The sequence below is a fragment of the Sus scrofa genome, chromosome 16 (assembly GCF_054392235.1).
Source record: "Sus scrofa isolate SSC_HxYL_T2T_F1_AM1 chromosome 16, Sscrofa_HxYL_maternal_Yorkshire_Landrace_v2.0, whole genome shotgun sequence".
Classification (NCBI taxonomy): domain Eukaryota; kingdom Metazoa; phylum Chordata; class Mammalia; order Artiodactyla; family Suidae; genus Sus; species Sus scrofa.
Window position 1 is genome coordinate 77071554 of NC_139398.1, and position 19080 is coordinate 77090633.

A 19080-nucleotide genomic window follows, 5' to 3' on the forward strand; every position below is an offset into this window, starting at 1 on the left:
TGATGCCTCTTTCCAAGCTATGATACTCAATTCATTACCATGTTGAACCTATCTCAAAATTTCTCAGATCTGGACACTTCACCCCATCTTTGCTGCATCCACCTATTCCATCATTATCTTTTTGCCTGGAAATTCTCTCCATCTGAACCGGTCCCCGCTTCTCTTTACTCTGCCTCAACTTATTTCCTGTACCCTTCTTCCTTTCCTTCCTTCCTCCCTCCCTTCCTTCCTACAATTCATCCTAAATTATTTTATCAAATATTCACTGAGTGTCTCTGTGCCAGGCACTGTGTCCTTCTTTGCTACTCTCTTCATGATGCGCCTTCTTTTCATCCTTTTACTTTCAGCCCAGCTGTGATTTTATATTTAACTTATGTCTCTTATAAATGGCACACAGACAGGCCTTTTAAAAATTCAGTATTTTAGGAGTTCTCATCATGGCTCAGCGGTAACAAATCCAATAGGATCCATGAGGACGTGGGTTAGATCCCTGGCCTTGCTCAGTAGGTTAAGGATCTGGTGTTGCTGTGAGCTGTGGCGAAGGTCATAGATGTGGCTCAGTTTCTGCATTGCTGTGACTGTTGGCCAGCAGATGCAGCTCCAACTGGACCCCTAGCCTAGGAACTTCCATATGCTATGGGTGCAGCCCTAAAAAAGCAGCAGCAACAACAACAATTAATTAATTAATTAAATTACATCTTAAAAATTCAATTTTTTGAAGACCGTTTAATTCATTTCCCTAGATTATAATGATGACATTAATTGGCTTTCAGTTTTCTATTTTTCACTTATTTTTATTTCTTTATTCCTGCTTTCCTTCTTTCTTTTGAATATCCCAAAATATGTTTATACACAGTATTTTTTTTCTCTATTAGATTTTTAGTTACATGTTCTTGAATTTTACTTTATAGTAATTACCCTAAAGATTTAAATATGCAACACTGAATTTAACAGTCTATGTGAAGTTAGAACTTTTTCCACTTCCTAAATAAAAAAAGAAACATTTGTGTCATTACTTTGCCCTTCTACCCTTTGTGCTATTATTGACAGGTCCTTTTAGTTCTATGATATTATGAACTCCATGGGACAGTTTTATTTTTTTATTTTTATTTTTATTTTTTGGTCTTTTAGGCCTGCACCCATGGCATATGGAGGTTCCCAGGCTAGGGGTCCAATCAGAACTGTAGCCACCGGCCTATGCCACAGCCATAGCAATGCAGGATCCAAGCCGTGTCTTCAACCTACACCACATCTCACAGCAATGCTGGATCATTAACCCACAGAGTGAGGCCAGGGATCGAACCTGGGTCCTCATGGATGCTAGTCGGGTTCACTAACCACTGAGCAACAATGGGAACTCCATGGGACAGTTTTATTATTGTTACTTAAAACAGATGGTGTTTATATTTACTCATCTATTTAGAATTTAATGTGCTTTTAATTTCTTCCTGCTTCCACTAGGGATTATTTTTCTCCAGTTTGAAGAATTTCCTACAGGATTTCTTGGAATGCCTACTTGCTTGCAATGAATTCACGCATATTTTGATTGTCTAAAAATGTCTTAATCACGCATAAGAATATTTTTACTGGGTATAGAAATATTGATTGGCTTTATTCATGTAATTCCATTGTCTTCTGGCCCCAATAATGTTTAATAAAATTAGTTATAGTTTCTTTCAAGGTAATGTGTCTTTTCTTCTGGATGTTAAAATAGTTTTCTTTGTCTTGATTTTTGACAGCTTAAATAAGATATGCCTATACAGTTTGCTTTGCTTTGATCTTCTCAAAGTGCTTTGAGCTTCTTGAATCTGTGAGTTAAAAGTTTTTATGAATTTTGAAAATTCTTAACTATTTTCTACTCAAATATGTGCTTCTGACTCACTGTTTTCTCTCTTTCTGGAATTCTCACTATACATATTATACCTTTTGGTTGTTTTCCATATGGTTTTTCTTCTTTCCACCCTGTTTCCTCTTTATGTTTCAATCTGGATATCATCCATTAACCGTTTTTGAGTTTACTAATTATATCTTCTGCTGTGTCCAAACTCCTGCTTTGATTATTGTGTTTTGCAGCTCTAGAATGTCCATTTGATTCTTTTTACATACTGTAATTCTTTGTTGAAATTCTAAAATTTTTCATTTGTTCATCTATCTTGTCAATCTTCCCCAGCACATTAATCATAGTCATTTTAAACTCCTTTATCTACAAATTCATATACCTTATCTTCAGGTCTGTTTCTATTAGCTGTTCTTTTTCCTCGATTATTGCTCAAATTTTCCTGCCTCCTTTGGGTCTAGCCATTTTCTATGATGTACATTGGGATAAAAGAACCATAGAGTCATCACATGATATTTTCACCAAGAGAAAATTGTCTCTATTAGTCAGAGACAGTGAGGAACTGATCACTATAATCCTAGCAGGGATTGATTGGGTTGTGTTTAGGTTGCAGTTTTAGTAAGGGTTAGTAAGGTTTATTTCATCTTTGGCTCTTCAGGCATGGCCCTCCCAGGCTTTTGATGGGAACCTTGCTGTTGCGATCTCAGCTCTGAAAGAGTAAACATTTTGAATTTCATTCGTCATCTCCACACCTTATAGAAGCTATGTATTTGGCAAATGTATTGAGGAAGAGATGAATTGTGTGTTTTTGCTGTAGGGTACCACCTTCCCTATGGTGGTATTTTTTTTTTTTTTTCTGTGAAACACCAAGGATGACCAATTCATTCTGATTTTCCTAGAACTCTCCTGGATTTAAAACTCAAAGGTCCACATTCTGGAAAACCTGCAAGTTCCACTAGACTAAGACAATTGGTCACACTATAAGCACTGTAAGAGTGTGGGAGTTTTCGCCTCTCTTTCTCACCCAGCCCTCCATTCTCCCATATCCTCCTAGAACTCAGCAAGTTCCCAGTGTTTGGAACTGCTCTATTTTCCAGTTTATTATGCCTGCTCTTGACTACCAAAACCTGTGCCAATTTATCTTTCCTCCATAAAATCCATCAATTTGATTTAAGTCCAACCTTTAGGCCAATCTTAGGATTTGCAAATGCCTCCAGTTAAGAAAACTGCCAAGGACCATTGGATTTCCTATAATGGGATTTTCCTTCCCTGCAATTCTAATTTATTTAGTTCCTCATGCTCCTACAGCTCTCCCTTGTTTTCACAAGTTGGTTTTTGTCATTTGCCCTTTTTTCCTGGTTATTGCAGTGGCAATTTTTACCTGCCATATTCCTATTACAGCCGACCTTGAAGCAGGAGTCCAGAGATCATCTCTCTTAACACATAGATTTGTGAGGTAAGTGCCATTATTATCCCTATTTATAAGAGGATGAGGGAGGTGAAATCAGTTTCACAGGATCACAGAGCTTTTAAGAGTCTAGCTGGAATGCAAGACTGTCAAGTTCTAGAGCTTTTATTCTATACGAAATAAAGATATCCTCCTAAAACCTAAAAACTGTTGTTTAAAAAATTTAATTGACTTGCCCAAAAGATAGAAAGAAACAGAATCAAGATTAAACCCCATAATTTAATCCCCTGACTCTTAGTACAGAGCTCCTTTTACAGCCATATAAGAGGACATCCAACATCACATATATATATAAAGGAACTGATAATGCTCTAGATATACATATTATACAAATGAAAATTTAAATACAATAAAATTCATACATCATTAATTACCATCCTGTACTTGGAGAACTTCACTCATTTATATGGTGTATACACTGTCACATTGTATGAAAGGGCTGAACTGCATAAATGGAACTTCAACAAAAATTCCGTTAAACATGTATATTTTTTAAAAAAATCTATAAATAGAATAGAGTCTTCAACTATGCTAGCTATGATGTCTTTTTTTCCCCAAGTAGGATTGCTTTTCCTAATAAAAAAAATCACGAGGGAGGTAGAACTCTTCTAAAGTGGTTACTGGTTACAAAGAATTGGGAATGGTGATGGAGGGAAAGTGAAGGAGAGTCTTAAGTGTTCCTTAAGGGTCTTATTTCTTTCAAGTAGGTTGGTCTGGTTCCTTCCCTGAGAGTCTCCTTCTGCCTCAAGTAAAGGAAATATCACTATAGCAACTGCAGAAATGAGTCTCTTTTTGTGGAGGTAAAGTGAGATGATGCCAAAACAATAGAATTCAAGTAGAAATAGAAAATAACCACCTGTCTCCAAACATCTCCCTGGTTGGTTTGTTCCATTCTCTGGAGTGCCCACTATTAGGGCTCGTCCTTTGGATGAAAGCTGTGTTGGTAAAGGTCTTATGAAAATGGAAATATTCCTAGGATGGAAGGTAGAAGTGGGTACATGAATAGGATTCCACCGGACAGCAGAGGTCATGTTGGGGGTATGGTTCTAGTTAAGGAGATCCTGGTGAACCAAGGGACAGTATGTCAACCAAAGTAATACTGGGGCCCTAAAGAGCAAAGATAACTGATTCTTCCCAACTCCTTCCCTGCACCTGTTGCCCTGGTGTGATCCCCAAAGGAAGACTCAGCCTTGGGCTGCTCCTCTTATGACTTGTGGCACAACACAGCCTATCTACCCACAGTTTACAGAAATAGCTCACATTGGTTGTTTAGATTGCAAACAATCATGCACTTAGGAACCAGGGGCTCCAAGATGAATAAAGCCATCTGGTTAGGGATTTAAATTCACACTTCATGGTCTATTCATTTCTTCAACAAATATTTATGGTGTACCAACTACATGACAGTACTGTTTCAGGAGCTGGGACTGGAGTAATGAAAATGGCAGGCATGAGTAACTTCCAGAAGCTTCTAGACCTAGGAATGGTGCAGAATACATGTTGGCCACAGAAACAAGAAAATAAACAAAATGCACATGTGCATTATGCATTTAATCTATCACAGATTTTCCCCAAAATTCAATGATATCCTCAGAGTATATCTAAAACCTTAGCAGTGGGAATTCCCATCATGCTCAGTGGAAACGAATCTGACTAGCATCCGTGAGGATGTGGGTTCAATCCCTGGCCTCGCTCAGTGGGTTAAAGATCTAGCATTGCCATGAGCTGTGGTATAGGTTGCAGACACAGCTCAGATCTCACATTGCTATGGCTGTGGCATAGGCTGGCAGCTGTAGCTCCGATTTGATCCCTAGCCTGGGAAACTCCATAAGCTGAGGGTGCAGCCCTCAAAAGACAAAAAAATAAAAAAATAAATCAAACCTCAGCAGAGAAGTGAACAGAAACTCACAGAATTATGGCCACTAGCATCCACCTAAATCAAGGTGTTGTACAATTCTTGTTTCTCCAAGTCAGCCTCAAATACCTCAGGCACTGTATTCAGGCAGCAGAAATGTGGCTGCCTATACCCAGGTGGGTGCCATTCAATCTCAAACTTGACGTGGTTCCAGTGCAGTTCTCATTAGAAAGAGGGAAAGACAGAGAAGCAATATGGATGAAGGAGCAAGCTGCAGGGGCTGGAGAGAAGAAAGGTGAGGCACGCAATTGAGGCAGAAGACTCTGTAGTACTTGCTGAACTGTTACGGAATTCAGAAGCCTCTGTGACCTTTGAGAAACTTCCCCAAAATTCTAATCTTCAGAGATATGCAATATACAAGACTTCTGTGAAGGTCAAGACACTCCCCAAGCTCATAACAGAAGGGACCCTTTCTGCCTGCTGGTCCCTAGCCTGACACTGCGCATGAGGAACTAACCAGCAGTCATCAAAGATCAAAGATCAGCTCCAACATGTCCTTTCTGCACGACCAGGACCGCTGGGAGGTGGTGAACTTCATTTTCTTGTTTTTGCGGCTTCTGAGTATGGATCTCCATTTGTGTCAAGCCATGAATGGTAAATATCAAGTCCTTGACTTTCTCAGACCTGTGGGACTGGTGCAGAAAAAATAAAAGGGCTCTCAATAGTTTTATGCTCCTTTCTTAAGCTGACCTCTCCTCTCTGTTTAGAGTTCTATTGCCTGGTGTACAGAGAACTAATAAAACACGGCAGAGCACAGTACAAGGTTAAGATGTCATACATCCACGTTGGGATGTATTATGAAATGGTTCCGCGAGACTTAGAATCAGCCACAAACCCCATACCTGAGTCTCTGGCTCTTCTTCTGTTTAAATTACTGCCGTAGTACATGGGAAAATGATGCCATCTTCCCCAGAAATATAATTTATATTGTAGTCTCCAGCATCAAACTGTTTCAGTTGAAGTCCCCGCTACACAATTTAATGTGTGATCTTGGAAAAAATCACTTCACTGTAAGAAGTCTCAGTTTCTTCATCTTTAAAATGGAAAACAATAACAATGCCTATGCCATAGATTTGCTTTAAGGATTAGATAGGAATGAGCTTTAAAACTCTTAGCACAATACTTAACAAATAGTAAACATTAAGGCACATTTGCTGCTATATTTATATGTATACACATGCACACACACACAGCTATATCCTGCAGGGGAGAAACTCAAGAAGTTTGATCAAGAGCTTAAGCAATACACACATATGTATGCATGAATATATGTACATATGTGTATGAATACCACCAAGCAAAGCATGCATGCCCTGGGGTGAGGTAAAGCACTGGCATCTGAGCCAAGAGATGCCAGTTGAAATAGCAAACAATTGTCTAGGAATTTTTCTTCTGCTTCTCCCTAAATCACTGTGAGTCTTTCACTTACTAGATTATTACATATTTTACCCATTTCACACAATTTGCCTCTACCTTGGACATCCATTTCTCTCTTCCAAAACAAGTCATGCTGTCTCCTTTAAGGAGAGTACACACACTTTCCTGCTGATCCCCCACACTCTCACCTTGCCTGGCACCCAATCACATACTCCTGGTAACAACCCTCCCAGAAGTCCACTGAGTTTCTGTGCCTGCCGAATCCCCAGCAAAATGAACCCCACTGGGCTCTCAGCTTTGCCCTAACTCTGTTCTCATTCACTCAGGTCCACCCCTGCTTCCTCCCTTGGTGTTCTTCCCACAGCATCCCACGCACCACCCCATGTGCACATCTGTCATCAACTTCTTTGGTCTCACAATTGTTCTGTCTTTTCTCAGTAAACTTGTGGCTCATTATAAAATTAGCATTCCCTAAACCCACAAGCATGCATTTCCATGTGAACACCCACACATCCACACATACGCAGGACTTTGCTTTATATTAGAGAAAGAAAAACTAGGTACAGCATACATAGTAACAAGAAAAGAATCACAAATTACAATTTTTTTTATTCCATGCTGTAGGATCAACACATAGGTGAAGACAAATTGGAAAATAGTAGCTTTATCGTTTCCTTTGATCACAGACCCCTTTAAGAATATTATTAAAGTGATGAGCCCTAGTCTTCAGGAAATGCACATATGCATGAGACTTTGCATGTACTTTCAGTAAAGGAGGGTGACTTTAGGTTCCTTGTGTCTTTAAACCCCAGGTTAAAAGTCTTTGCTATAAAAAGATGCATTGAGTGCTATAGTAAGTAAATAGATATAATAAACAGTACCATTTATTGAGTCCCTACTGAGTGCCAAGAACATCACATGCAATGTCTCTGCTTTTCCTCAATTCCCCCGCAAGTTAGATATTACTGTTACCATTTTGCAAATGAGAAATAAGGGCTCAAAGAAATTAAACGATTTATCTCAGAGCCATTCATCTGGGAAATCTCAGAGCTGGGATTTAGTCTAAGGCATTACCCTCCCCTCTAGTTCACCCTGCCCTCTGGTCTTTGGACCTCAAATAGTCTCCAGATTGGCACTATCAACTATCGAAGCCTACTTTACACTGAGTGGCATCACAGTGAGGTCCCTGAGCATTCAGAGAACTGATTCAAATTACAAGCCTTGGTTTGGTGCCAGGAAGATGACTAGAATTAGCTGCAGATGGTTCTGTATTTGCTGTAGTCATCAGCTCTGACATGCCACTCAGATCATAGTTGTATGTTGCCTCCTGAACATTCTAGACAATGCAATTCCCATGCACCAAATCCTCCATATAATTTACACAGAAACAGTCCTGCGACTTGAGTTTCCATAGATTTGTCTCAAGAGAGTTGGAAAGCTTTGATGCAGCACTTAATTTTCAATGCCTATTGTCTTTTAAAGAAAAAAAAAAATCACGGACAAATGTAGCCTGACACACCTTTGAAGCTGTCATCATGTCGGCATTCTGACATATAATGACCATAGAATTTGTCTTCTAATTCTAACTATTTCCACTGGAGGAAGGAAATGTACACAGTGGGAAAATATGCTACCCTTTGCTTTGCTTCCTTTCCTTCTGGGGGAGAGTGTATCTTGAATACAATAAGAAAAAGCACACGCAAGCTATCAGGATGTTCTCAGAAACATTATTTCGAGCTTTTATTCTCATAGCTGGATTCCACTGTAATTCTCACGTAGCAGGAGTAAACTATTAATAGGATTCTAACTTTTTTCCTTTTCCCTAGAAGACCCTGGAGAAGTTCTCTTTTGCTGCTTTGTGAGTGAAGGGCAGATTGGATCTTGACATGACACATCGATTTAGTTTCCAAAACAGTAACTTCACTAAATAAATCATTTCAGCGCTTGATTGTTATTTATACATGCAAATCTGGTTTTCATTTGTTGGACCCGGACAGGAGGAAAGCTAATAATCTCATCAAAAGCTGAATATTTTCCATTTTGGCAACTGCACAAAGTTCATAATCACATGACCTGAACTCTGGCATGGGTGGGTAAATCAAACACCTCCCCAATATGTCCTACAGACATAGAGCAGTGACCTAGGAGGACTCTGGGGAGCTTGCAAGCATGGAATCTCAACCCAGGCCAGTGACTACATGGCCTTCCTCCTAGCATCATGCTATCTGTTTCCAGCAGTGATATACCAAGAACAAAGTGGGAAAAGGTGAGAACAAAAACAGTTGAAGATCTTGGGTAATTAACCAGGAATATGAGCTTCAAAATATATTAAAGGAATTGACGTTATAAGTTGAGTTCCTCTTATAATAAGAAACCTGATTGTAAATGGAAAAGACTCCAACTTTTTAAGCAGGAATATATGGGCTCTGAGAAGATACCTCTGCCTCTAGTAGTCAACACATTGGGATAAAATCCACTGGTTTATTCCTTATTTTAACCACCGTCCTCTCTTTTAGAATTCTTAGTGTGCAAAGAAATACCAATTTCCACACATCTTCAGTGCCAGGATGGGTTCTCTGATTACTTCCTTCCCTCTGAGCCTCCTGATCTCATTTTTGGTGGAAGGGAAGTCCTCTAACACAATAACGCATCAGTTGTGCTAAGCGGGAGCAAGAGAGATGCTCATGAGTTTATGGGTGCACAGTTATTACCTTCACACTTGGAGGATCCAGAACAAACTAGCCTTGTTGGTATAGAAGAAAGATACTGACCTGAAATGGAACTGCTCTATGACAAAACATACAGGGATATGGCTGGGAATACCAGAGAGTGTAAAAGCATGTAAGGAGTGAAGGAAGTCAGAGAATACACCTAGGGGACCAGGAAGGGCAACTTGAGAGAAGCAGGAACGATATCTTTGCACCCTCCCCTGGATTCCCAGCATATCTATCACCAGCTATAAGTAACAGTTTCTCTTTCCTGTTCGTGGACTCATGCTACATGCCTTTCAGCTGCTGTGGGGTGTGCCAGCAGCATTATTTACTGCATTGTATGGCTTCTTTTCCCAGATGGCTCTTACCTCACTGGCTGAAGCTCAGAAAAGAAAAAAGAAGGAAGAAGGTGTCTGAGGGTGGGGTGTGAAGAAAGCTGACATGTCTTGCTTAAACCAAACTTTGGCCCAAAACTGGCCTCATTTTGAAATTTGAGCAAAGATCCTCCTTTTGCAGAAAAGGAAGTGTTTTTTGTTTGTTTGTTTTTTCTCCCCCTTCTCCTGGAGAAGTCATTGGTGGGCTGATGTCAGGCTCCTGAGACAACTCCACATTCAGAAAATACGTCAGACATCAGACTGTGTAACTGCAGCTCCTGCGTGTTCACAGAGCTTCTAGATTTGTGAGGAGATGGCTACCTGGCTCTAGCATGGACAACATTTGGATTTTATAGGCAACTGAAGAAGACAGAGTGACTTTGGTGTCAAAACCAAAGATGGGGGTTGCTGAGGGCCTGCTTCGGTGGTGGGATTTGAGATTCCAGAGCAGGGTCCTCTATCTCCCTTGCATTTGTGTGGTCTTTTCCTGCTTGATGTTGTATTGCTACTTTCAGTTTAATTTGTTCCAGTTCTAAGAGGATTATGCTTTTAGTCCTCTCCTTGTGATGGTTAATGTGTACTAATTGTTTTACCTTTGAGTCCAGACACTGTGGAGCTGTCTAGGCAAAATCTCCCTTTAGTAGGAGGCATGGCTGATGAACAGGAGTCCCGGAGGAACATCCACTCTGCTTCAGGTTGATAAAAGGAAAGAGATGAAAGAAATCATGGGAAGTAGCTTTATTTTTGATGGTGCCGTAATGGAAATCATGTTGTCCCACACATTGTATTAACTATCCTGGTGGCTTAAAAAATAGAATCAGGAGTTCCTGCTGTGGCGCAGTGGTTAACGAATCTGACTAGGAACCATGAGGTTGCAGGTTCGATCCCTGGCCTTGCTCAGTGGGTTAACGATCTGGCGTTGCCATGAGCTGTGGTGTAAGTTGCAGATGCGGCTCAGATCCCGAGTGGCTGTGGCTGTGGTGTAGGCGGGTGGCTACAGCTGAGATTTGACCCCTAGCCTGGGAACCTCCATATGTCGAGGGAGTAGCCCTAAAAACACAACACAAAACAAAACAAACTCCCACTCTTATGCCCTCTGAAAACAAGGCAACCTTTGACAGCCCTCTTCGGAGGACTGCTACCCTGGGAAGCGCTCTGCTGCACGCCCGAAACATACAAGGCACCTCAACTAGACCTTGATTTTAGACAAAGAGAAACAATTATGAAGAGGGAGGGGACAAAAAAAAAAAATAGAATCAGCCTGAGCCTTTAAACAGGCCTTCATGAGAACGTTTACTGTTATGGGGCTCTCTTTTGTCATATAGGAAGCAAGCCTTCAATGAGTCATTCTGTGGCCTGGTTTAGCAAAGAAATTGGTAGTCTAATGAGCAAGGTGAATCAAACACCCCTCCTGTCCACTGATTCGCAGGTACACATGGACCATGGAGGCATGAGAAGAAGAAGACCAGAGGGGCAATGACAGTGGGACCCTGGGATGTCCCTTGCTAGGAACAAACTCAGACCTCTCTTTCTCCCAGGCTTTTCTTCCTCATGGCCCTATACACATTAAGTGGCAACGGTATGCCTCAGTTTTTAGAAGGCACATGGACATTCACTTTAGTCTGAAAGCTGTGTACCAGGAACATTTCCTAAAACTACCCCCAGTGTTCACATGAACTGCTAGCACTGAAGAGAAGGAAGAAAAAGGAAGAAAGGGAGAAAGAGAGAGAAAAGAAGAAAATCAAGGATGAGCAATTTTGCAGTTTCATGAGGTTCCCTTTTAATAGTGTAATGACAGTTTTAGTTGTCACACAGCCAAGTTGAATGACATGTTCTAGCCAGAGGCTTCAGAGGCTGGCAGCATGTCAGGAATACCTGGGGCACTTGGTGAAATGTGAAAGTCCCTGGGCCCTAAAGCCACTCCCCACTCTCTACCAAACCCCATCTCCCAATGTGGGCAGAGTATGGGAACAAGAAATTTTACATTTATTTTTTAGAAAGCCCCAGATGATTTCTAACAGACAGTGTAAGACTAGCAGTGGATAAGAAGTGAAGGGGTTGAAGTGTCTTTAAATATACATAGCTCCATGGGTGGGTTCTGTGACCTGCTGCCAAGTACCCACATTGAGCTTGGTAGCAGCTAGAAAAGAAGCAGAAATAAAAGGTGACAAGATTGTCCTGTATCATTTCTTTACAACCAAGAAAAAATATTTCTAAAAGTTTCCCATGGAAACCTTAACTGTGGAAGAAGCAATGAAGAGCTACAATGTATCTGTGGTTCTCTTAATTTAGATGTTTTAATTATGGGAAAAATATAATTCACAAGACAAAACTATACACATTTTTAATTGATTTGCAGGGGTGGCGGGGAACTAAGGGCCTGTGAACTTAGTATAGCAAAAAAAATGCACAAAAGCACATTTTGACAGTAGATAGAGGCCAGAAATTAGATGAAAAAATTGTCCCAGGTTTCCTGGGACCACTCCCATTTTAAAATTGAAAACTGAGACTGTCCTGGCTTTAAAACAGGAAGTCCTGCACTCTAGGAAATCCCTTAGTCCCAGATAAATCAGGACCATTGGTCACCCTATCTGAGACCATCTGGATCAACATGATAAAAAAATGGGTCATTTCTGTTGAACTAACTAGTCATTTCACTGCAGTCAAGCGACCTTTTGCCTAGATTGGCTGGCTGTTGTTTGGATGCTGCTGATTGATCAGTGCAAAACAAATGGTCAAGTACCTTGGGACAAACTCACCGACAAGTGTCAGCAGCCCAAGGCCGAAGTTCTGATGTTGCCTCGTTCTGTTGTATGATCTCAAGCAACATCCCTGGGCTTAAAGTCCATCCACTGATATGATATTGGTATAAACATGTAAGCATTGACATTAAAAGTTTATAATATACATGAAAGCACACTATGATTTCCAAAGTTCCACATGAATGATTAAATGTATACAGATTTTAGAGCTAGAACCACTGTAGAAGGAGAAGACTGTCACTGGGAAAGACTGGCAAAATGAATGAAGCACAGTTTCATGTGTTGAACAGAACAGGACCGCAGGCGCAGGTCTTAAACAAAGAGCCAGGTTTCCTTAAGCACATTCCTGGAGCTGACACCCTCCTTGGTTTACAAATCCTAATCTGATCATGTGGCTCTAAGTCCAGTCTGAGAGGACAAATCACAATTAGGCTAAGCCAACCCTGGGAACCCTATTACCCTCTCTTAGAGACTGCTGTGGGTACAAGTCAGGTGATCTGCAGCCAAGGAAACAAGGGAGCAGACTGCTACTTGAGACAAATTTAGCCTGCCTAATCAAAGGGACAGCATCCCAAGCAGAGAGCACTCTCTGCCTCTCCTCCTTCCTTCCTGCTTTGGACCCTGCTGTGTGAGAATGTGATGATGGCTGTGGCCATCATCTTAAATCAGGAGGAGAGACAAATGCTGAGGATCACAAAGTGAGAAGTGGAAAAAAATCTGGGTCCCTGATCACATGGTTAAGCAGTCAAACCTGCCTTCCTCGACATTTATAATAAACACCCTCCTCCTTAAAGCACAGCTATTCAAAGTGTCAGTCATAGAATAGTGCCATTCCATGGACTATTTGTTACTGATCCATGTTAAGTAAAGAAATTGAGAGTGTTTATGAACCTTTACCATGGATGGATGGAGTAATTTTGCCTATTGAGTCCGATCATAAATGTTTTTTGACTATATGCATTTTTCTGTCATTTTCTGTTAATTCATTGCATTGTGTTTCACAAAAGTATCAATTTATGACATACCAGAAATGAGAGGAAAAGTTGGCTGGTTATTTGTCACAGATAGTTTGAGAAGCATTATTTAAAGGCAAGTTTCAGAGTTCCCGTCATGGCACGGCGGAAACGAATCTGACTAGGAACACTGAGGTTGCGGGTTCGATCCCTGGCCTCACTCAGTGCATTAAGGATTCAGCGCTGCTGTGAGCTGTGGTGTAGGTCGAGGACCCAGCTCATATCTGGCATTGCTGTGGCTCTGGCATAGGCCAGCAGCAACAGTTCGGATTAGACCCCTAGCCTGGGAACCTCCATATGCCATGGGTGCGGCCCTAAAAGGACAAAAGAAAAAGAAATAAATATATAAAGGCAAATTTCAACAAACTATGATCTGAAGTTCAAATCTAGCCCAAGGCTCACTTTTATAAATATTCTTTATTGGAACACGGCCATGACTTTTTGCTTACATTTAATCTATGGGTGTCTTCATGGTAGAATGGCAGGGTTAGGTGACCCTGACAGAGACCTTATGACCTATAGAGCTGAAAATATTTACCATCTAGCTCTTTACAGAAAGAGTTTGCAGATCCTTGCTTTAGCGTTTAATTCTCAATTCTATCTTATCCCAGTTTTAGTTGAAGTAATTCTAACTTAAACATAGTTAATTAACTTTTCTAGGTTTTAGTGTGGTCATTTAAAAAATCAGATAATGGGAATTTGGGGTTAATAGATGCAAACTATTGCCTTTGGAAGGGATAAGCAATGAAATCCTGTTGTATAGCATAGGGAACTATATCTAGTTACTTATGATAGAGCATTTTAATGTGAGAAAAAGAATGTATATATTGTGACTGGGTCACCTTGCTGTACAGTGGGAAATTGACAGAACACTGTAAACCAGCTATGATGGAAAAAATAAAAATAAATAAATAAATGGGATAAAAATCGCATTGGCTAGTTTGGAGCATGGAGTGAGATGCCACATATAAGGTTCTCAGAAAGCATGTGCCTTATAATAAACCAATGACACATAAAAGTTCCCTCTCATGTTACCCGGCCACTGCCCTCTCATTAAGTAGCCACCATATCAAAGCCAAGATCTTCTATTTACAAAGCATAGGATGCAGTAGCTCACTGATACTGCATTGCTGCTCTCCACTGTCTGCTTGGAAAACTTCATAATCACCCAGGAAGTTTGACCCGGTGCTTGAGAATAATTCACAGACAATAACCAACGACTAGATTTTAGGGATAAGCTACAAGCCTTTTTAATAATGCTTGGTTCAAGGTTCTGAAGGACCTGACATAATAAAAATCCTTCTAAGCAGAGAGGGAAATGGGTTGAGAGCTCCATTTTTACTTTTTAATATTTAATGGGGGAAAGATTCCTTGTGTTCTTATGCGCTGCATGTCAAGGCTAAGCATTCTTGAACTCTTGCTGGTAACAAGAAACTAATGTAATTTTTTTTTCTTTTCTCTTTAAGAAAGCTAACAATGATTTCAGAAGTGTGTGTTTGTTATCAGATTTAGGGCACTTGTCACATTTTGGCCTGAAGGCAAGCCAGAGGAAGATTTGAAAAGAAAAAATATTTCCAAGCAACGTCTTCATTGCTCTTTCTCTCTTCTAATTAAAATGCAGTTCGTCTTACAGATTCCAGAGCATTTTGGATTTGTGGTTGCAAGCATGAGGTCATTGTTTCTGCCTATATGACCACAGTGAATTTTAAAGTCTTTAGTGTTTGGTAACAACAGACAAATAACTGTGGAAACCTGAGAGCAGAGCTCAAGTTCTTTCCAGAGTGTTCCCATTATTCCTCAGCATGGGGTAAAAACGAGTCCACCTCACTGGGCTAGTGCCAGGATCCCTGCAATGTGAGGCCAAAGTGTGAGCCACTACCACCAGGAGGTCAGCCAACCAAGCAATGGAGGAGAGAGAAGCATGGCCCTGGGGCTTCTTGGGCCTGAGTCCACGTTATGGTTCGGTCAACTCTGCCAGTGATATAGGGCAAGTCAGTGATTGAACCTTTCTAAATGTCTCTTTCTTTATCCATAAAAAGAGCAACCTCAGAGGGTGGCTGGGAAGAGCAAATAAGAGAATACATACAGGAAGTTCCCTTTGTGGCTCAGCAGTAATGAACCTGACCAGTATCCATGAGGGCTTGGGTTTGATCCCTGGCCTCACTCAGTGGGTTTAGGATTGCCGTTAGCTGTGGTGTAGGTTGCAGATGTGGCTCAGATCAGGTGTTGGTGTGGCTGTGGTGTAGGCTGGCAGCTATAGCTCCAATTTAATCTCTAACCTAGGAACTTCCATGTGCCATGGGTGCAGCCTTGAAAAGAAAAGAAGAGAAGAGAAGAGAAGAGAAGAGAAGAGAAGAGAAGAGAAGAGAAGAGAAGAGAAAATAAAAGAAAAGGAAAAGAAAAGAAAAGAAAAGGAAAAGAAAAGAAAATACATATAAAATGCTTAGTACATGCTTATATATATGTACTGGGATGTAAAAAACAATAGTGAACATATTTTCCTCTCCTTTTCTTTATTTCCAGCTATTAGCCTTCCATCAAAACTCAGCCTATGGGAGTTCTCACTGTGGCTCAGCAGGTTAAGAATCTGACTAGTATCCATAAGGATGCAGATTTGATCCCTTGCCTTGCTCAGTGGGTTAAAGGATCCTGTGTTGCCACAAGCTGTAGGGTAGGTCACCAATGTGGCTCATATCTGACATTGCTGTGGTGGTGTCATCAGCTGGTGGCTACTGCTCTGATTCAACCCCTAGCCCTGGGAAGCTCCGTATGCTGCAGGTGCTACCTTAAAAAGCAAAAAACAAACAAACAAACAAAAACCAAAACCTCAGCCTATGAAACTCAGGATAAGTTGGTCCTATCCCCAAGTTCAGAAATGATTCTGGTTTGACTAAGACATCATTGAAATGGGATGCCAGTGATTGGATCAAAACACAGGCTTCTGAAAAACAGCCAATCAGTGCATGCTATTATTCTCAGGGAAAGCACATGACTTGCCTACATCCAATAAGAGTGGCTGGAAGAGATTATTTTTTCCCCTCCCTCACTGGATGTGAGCAAGAAAGCATGCAATTTCAGCTATTGCTGGCAGTCATCTTGTGATCACAAGGGAAGCTAATCATAGGAGAAAGCTGAGACACAGGGTAGGTCAGAACCAAGAAAAGAATAAAAAAACAGAGCTGTGGCCCAGCTTGCATCACTCCTGGAATCCTTCCTTTCTTTGGATTTCTTGTTATATGAGACAATAGAGTTTCTTATCATTTATACTGGTTTGAGTCAGGTTTTGGTTACACAGAGTAAAATCATCTAACTGATAAGAGCTCAGTAAACATCAGCTATTATCTTTCAGGCTGTACCCAGTAAACTACCCTGCTGTGGATCCAAAGAAACTTGGGAAAGAGGTTAGGGACAAGTACAATTTTATTGCAATGCATTTACTGGGCAACTAATTTAAGCTTGGCATTTTACACGCATACATTATCTCTTTGACTCCTCCTAATAACTTTACAAAATCGTTATATTATTAGCAAACTGAGGCATAGACAAATTAGGTGATTTCCCTTAGGTTTAAAAGCTACCAGGTAGCAGAGCCAAGATGCAAACTCAGGTCCATCTGGATTTATAATCTGTGTTTCTGCCACCACACCCTCTGTGTTTCTGCTACCTGCTGTGTGGCTTCCTCTGTCAGATCTTTGTTGCAAAATCAACCTCTTCACCAGAACTACTCCAGACCTGCAGTAAGGATGGAAAGGGAGAAGCTGCAGGCTGTCCTCTCCAACACCAGCTAAGCACTGAGCACCTCATTAGACATTCTCTGTAGTAGAGGAGCCCTTGCTTTCAGACAAAACAAACAAAACTCTTAGGAGATGTTCATAAAATTACTCACCACATCAGATAGCTTAGGAAATGTATTCAAACTTCTTACCTCCAATCTCTACATAAAAAAATTAAAAGATAAAAAACTAAATATGATGTATGATAGAGTCCTCTAATTAAACATTGGAAGTCTGATGTTTATTTGTGTGCATGAAGAGAAAGCAGGGCAGAGAAGTCAACGCTAAAGTGTGAGAAGCCATGACCAAGGAAAGAGCACCCAAAGAGAAGCTAGACAAGTCCCTGACTCTGTCCTGACACCTACCCTGCCCCTTCCAGGGAAGCAGCCCTATTGTGCCTTAGTTGTGCCCACTCCAGCTCACATCTTCCTCTGGACCAGAGGTTCACAAGCTTTAACATGTGCCAGAATCATCTGGAAGACTTTATCATTTAAACACATGGCTGGAGTTGCTATTGCAGCTCAGCAGTAACAAACCCAACTAGTACCTATGAGGATGCAGGTTCAGTCCCTGGCCTTGCTCAGTGGGTTAGGGATCCAGCATTGCCAAGAGCTGTGGTGTAGGTCACAGATGCAGCTCAGATATTGTGTTGAGGTGGCTATGCAGCTCAGATCTTGTGTGAGGCTGGTGGCTGCAGCTCTGATTAGATCCCTAGCCTCAGAGCTTCCATATGCCATGGGTGTAGCCCTTATAAAAGGGGGTAGGGAAACACAGATGGCTGAGCCCCACCCCCTAAAGTTTTTGCACAGTAGGGGGTGGGGGTGGGGCCAGAGAATTGGTTTCTCAAACCAGTCCCCAGATGATACAGCTGTTGCTGATCCAGGGACCATACTTTGAGACCCACTGGCCTAGATTAGTTATGCGGCATTTATAGAAACTAATACCTGGTCAGCCTCTCTTCTGCATTGACTTTTGCTTCAAAGGATAGAGAACTCCCACCTCATTCCTTCCTGGTGGCCAAATGCTTACAGATCCAACAACTGGATCTTTCTCTTCATACCCCTAGTGTCTCAGGCTCTGACTAACAGCCCAAGAGGCCATTTTCTTCTGGGATCTGGATTCTAGTTGGCACTCATGAGTCCTCCGCCAACAGGAACCGTGTCCTTGATCCCCAATCCCTGCTGCCAACAGCTTGACTCTGCAGATGTCCATTAAAATCTGCACTCATATTTAAAATGATAATACCAGCATCAACAATCGTAAGAGCTTCTGTGTACTGAACACTGGTTGAATATTGACTAGTCTTCTCATGGCTGCTGTTGGGCTCCACCAGACCTCTAGGAGTGGTCACCCACCACACCATCCATCCCAGACTGCATGACACTAACCCAGTCTGTTCTGTCCTATGGCAAGCTCCCCCTTGAGGTCACTCTACAGCTGGTCAGCTTAGGCTCAGGGTTCACTTGGGGCCAAGTCCTGCTCCAGATAAAGCATCTTTGAGATTTTTATCTGTAAGAATGTTCATTTCTACAAAAAATAACCTAATTTATCAAAGTATCTACAACACTTCTGAAAAGTGAGGTACCTATTTACTGCTATGGCAAGGAATGGCCTGCTTTTCTTCAGTGAATTAAGACTGTATACTTCTCACTTAACATTTAGCTAGGAAATAACTTTGTATCCCCAAGTGTAGGCTATAGGCCACCAGTGGTTTGTGGATGTTTTTAACTGCTGTGTTGATACAATGTTGCATATACTGTATCACATAGTGAGAAAGGTGCTTTCTTTTTTATTCTCTCTGAAACCAATGGAAAGAGTCAAGGAAAGAGTCTCTGTTTGGTGCAAGCATA

General features: G+C 41.2%; 1 long non-coding RNA gene across 10 annotated transcripts in view; it reads right to left on the reverse strand.

The window, feature by feature from the left end:
* Window positions 1–19080, reverse strand: part of LOC106506547 (uncharacterized) — a 760340-nt gene that overhangs the window by 186351 nt on the left and 554909 nt on the right. The window contains exon 2 of one of the 10 annotated variants that reach the window (XR_014830972.1): window positions 5678–5852. The exons of the other annotated variants lie outside the window; for them this stretch is intronic. This is a non-coding gene — a long non-coding RNA (uncharacterized LOC106506547). The remainder of the gene's footprint in view (window positions 1–5677; window positions 5853–19080) is intronic. 10 annotated transcript variants of the gene reach the window in all.